This window comes from Cebus imitator, unplaced genomic scaffold, assembly GCF_001604975.1.
Source record: "Cebus imitator isolate Cc_AM_T3 unplaced genomic scaffold, Cebus_imitator-1.0 Scaffold672, whole genome shotgun sequence".
Classification (NCBI taxonomy): Eukaryota; Metazoa; Chordata; class Mammalia; order Primates; family Cebidae; genus Cebus; species Cebus imitator.
The window spans coordinates 334,229-338,188 of record NW_016107987.1 but is presented as its reverse complement, the minus strand read 5'-3'; positions in this window follow the sequence as shown (position 1 = coordinate 338,188).

Below are 3,960 nucleotides of genomic sequence, written 5' to 3'. Positions count from 1 at the left end.
GTGGCTGGGGGTGCAGGGGTCTGTCCTGAGTGGCTGGGGGCGCAGGGGTATGTCCTGAGTGGCTAGGGGCGCAGGGGTCTGTCCTGAGTGGCTGGGGCGCAGGGATCTGTCCTGAGTGGCTGGGGGCGCAGGGGTCTCTCCTGAGTGGCTGGGGCGCAGGGGTCTGTCCTGAGTGGCTGGGGGCGCAGGGATTTACCCTGTGTGGCTGGGGGCGCAAGGGTCTCTGCTGCGTGGCCTGGGATGCAGGGGTTTCTCCTGAGTGGCTGGGGGTGCTGGGGTCGCTGGGCTAGCGTTCCCTCCCACCCCACTGCCTCCCCCACCCCGCCTGCGCCCCCTGCCCCGCGCGCTGCAGTTGCTGCTGGGGAGGAGCGCGGGGCGCTGCGCAGCGCGGAGGTGGGCTCCGGGCAGACATCCAGCCGGGTCGAGCTCAGCTCTGTCGCCCCAAGCTTCGCCTCCGGCCAGGAGGCTGAGCCGCGGGTGGAAAGGCCCTCCCCGCTCGCCCCAGGGCCCCTCCCCGCACTCCGGCCGGGGCCAGCAGCGCCTCGGCTCCCCAATTAGCCAGGCTGCACTCGGACCTCCGCGTCCCCTCCCCCAAATCCCTGGCCCAGCGCGCTCCAGCCTGGAGACCCCGCGCGCTCTGTGCTCCCCGCCCTCCCAGCCACCGCGGGGCGAGTTCCCCAGTGCGCGTAGGACCGGCCAGGGCTGGGGCGCATTCCCGGCCCCCCACAGGCAGCCTTGGGCGGTCAGCGCGGGCGCCTCATTAGTTCAGTGGGATGAAGGGTCCCTTGGAGAGGCGCACAGCGAGCCCCCCACCCCCACCACACACCCAGCGAGGCCCTGAGCAGGGATAAGCGCCCCCCGTTTGGGCACCGTGGGTGCCCTCCATGGCTGGGGGTGCGGGGATTTGTCCTGCGTGGCTGAGGGTGCGGAGTCTTTCCTGCATGACTGAGGGTGCAGGGGTGTCTCCTGCTTGGCTGGGGGTGCAGGGGTCTCTCCTGCTTGTCTGGGGGTGCAGGGGTCTCTCCTGCGTGGCTGGGGGTGTAGGAGTCTGTCATGCGTGGCTGGGGGTGCAGGGGTCTCTCCTGCGTGGCTGGGGATGCAGGAGTCTGTCATGCGTGTCTGGAGGTGCAGGGGTCTGTTCTGCTTGGCTGGGGGTGCAGGGGTCTCTCCTGCGTGGCTGGGGGTGTAGGAGTCTGTCATGCGTGGCTGGGGGTGCAGGGGTCTGTTCTGAGTGGCTGGGGGTGCAGGGGTATCTCTTGCTTGGCTGGGGGTGAAGGGGTGTCTCCTGCTTGGCTGGGGGTGCAGGGCTCTGTTTTGAGTGGCTGGGGTGCAAGGGTCTCTCCTGAGTGGCTGGGGGTGCAGGGGTCTGTCTTGCGTGGTTGGGGGTACAGGAGTCTGTCCTGCGTGGCTGGGGGTGCAGGGATTTACCCTATGTGGCTGAGGTCGCAGGGGTCTCTGCTGCGTGGCTGGGGGAGCAGGGGTCTCTCTTCAGTGGCTGGGGGTGCAGGGGTCTCTCTCACGTGGCTGGGGATGCAGCGGTCACTCTCGCGTGGCTGGGGGCCCCCTAGACTGACGGTCTAGTGGACTGTTCTAGGAGCACCCAGTAACCTGGGGCTGGGGGGAGTTTCCAGGACGCGCACTTTAGGGGGCCCCCCAGCCACCACTCCCCCCCCCCGCCCCGTGCTAACCCGCGTGGTCCAGCTGTTTCTGCAGAGGACGCGCTTTAGGGGGGACTCGGACCTGCTCCCCGAGCGAATTCGGTTCCAGGGCAGCCTCGGGAGGTGGGAGGGTGGGGACGGGAGGCGGCCGAGGCCTCCCCACAAATTGGCCAATTAATTCATGCCTGCGCCTGGCGTTCCCGTCCTGGAATATATATATATATATATATAATTTTTTTTTTCCTCCAGAGACGTGGCTTCTGGAAGTGGAAGGGAAATGATGCAGAGGCTGCGCGGTGCCGATTCCACCCGAAATGCGAGGCTGGACTTCCTTGGAATTGGGGCGGGGGCGCCATGGGAAACCCCAGGGGTTCGGGGCAGGTGCACGCGCTGCGCTCGGAGACTCCCGAGGCCTCGTCTTCTCCTCGCTGAGGCCGCCCAAGGGTCAGGTCCCCTCCTCGGGCCTGAGCCGAGGAGGAAGGGAGGGATCGAGGAAACGCGCCCTGTGCGCGCCCCTCGCGCTGGGGACCCTCGGGCTCAGGTCTCCCCGGCGCGCCCTGCGTGCCATTGACTTTCTGCGGAAGCTTCTGGTCTTGGGAAGCAAAGGGTGCCTCTTCCTGGCTCTGCGCTGGAGGCGTGTTTCTTCCTTTCAGGCGCGTTTCAAACTTGGAGAGGCGTGGCCAGAGCTGGGCAGCCTGTTTGGGGGTCCCCCAATTTCTGAAGCCAGTGCGTCCTGGGGAGCCTGTTTGGGGGCCCTCCATTTCTGAAGCCGGAGTGTCCTGGTGAACCTGTTTTGGGGACCCCCAACTTCTGAAGCCAGTGCGTCCTGGGGAGCCTGTTTGGAGGTCCCCCAATTTCTGAAGCCGGTGCGTCCTGGGGAGTCTGGGAGTCCCCCATTTCTGAAAGTAGTGCCTCCTCAGGAGCCTGTTTCGGGGGGTCCCCCAACTTCTGATGCTGGTGCGTCCTGGGCAACCTGTTTGGGGGAACCCCAAGTTCTGAAGCCGATGAGTCTCGGGGATCCTGTTTGGGGGACCCCCAATTTCTGAAGTCGGTGTGTCCCGGGGAGCTGTTTGGGAGACCCCCAATTTATGAAGTAGGTGAATCCCGGGGAGTCTGTTTGGGGGACCCCCAATTTCTGAAGTCGGTGTGTCCCAGGGAGCCTGTTTGAGGGACCCCCAATTTCTGAAGCCAGTGCTTCCGGGGAACCTGTTTGGGGGTCCCCCAACTTCTGAAGCCGGTGTGTCCTGGGGAGCCTGTTTGGGGGTCCCCTAATTTCTGAAGCCGGTGCGTCCTGGGGAGTCTGGGCGTCCCCCATTTCTGAAACTGGTGCATCCTGGGGAGCCTGTTTCGGGAGGTCCCCCAACTTCTGAAGCTGGTGCATCCTGGGCAACCTGTTTGGGGGAACCCCAAGTTCTGAAGCCGATGAGTCTCTGGGATCCTGTTTGGGAGACCCCCAATTTCTGAAGTAGGTGCATCCCGGGGAGCCTGTTTGGGGGACCCCCGATTTCTGAAGTCAGTGTGTCCCAGGGAGCCTGTTTGGGAGACCCCCCATTTCTGAAGTCAGTGTGTCCCAGGGAGCCTGTTTGGGAGACCCCCAATTTCTGAAGCTGGTGAGTCCTGGGGAGGCGAACCCCGGGTCTGCGGGTGCAAGCTGGTGGGAGGCAGGCTGAGGCCTCTCTCTGTCCTCTCGCTGAGGCCGGAGCCAGGAATGGAAATGAAAGTCCACATTTGGAACCTTTAAGATTTATTCCCGGAAACGTTTATCACCGCAGCAACGTTCTGCTGAATTCATTCATGGCCAAGGGGGGGGGGCGCCTGCGGTTTGGGGGACCCTGGTCCTCCAGAAAACGGCCTCCTGGGTTTGTTCCCCGTGACAAACGCCTTGGCTCCCTGGAAAACAGAATCATAATAAAGAATAACGTTTTTCTTAAATAAAAGACAAAGTGAAGGCCCGTGATTAAGTCTGAAAGGAAGGAGGTTAAATGTCCACCCTGTGCTGGAGAGTGAGAGAGAGAGAGAGACAGAGAGAGAGACAGAGACAGACAGAGAGAGAGACAGAGACAGAGAGACACACAGAGACAGAGAGAGAGACAGAGACAGAGACAGATAGACGCAGAAGCAGAGAGAGAGAGACACACAGAGACAGAGAGAGAGAGAGACAGAGAGAAGAGAGACAGAGAGAGAGAGACAGAGACAGAGAGACACACAGAGACAGAGAGAGAGACAGAGAGACAGAGACAGATAGAGAGAGAGAGACAGAGAGACACACAGAGACAGAGAGAGAGACAGAGACAGAGACAGA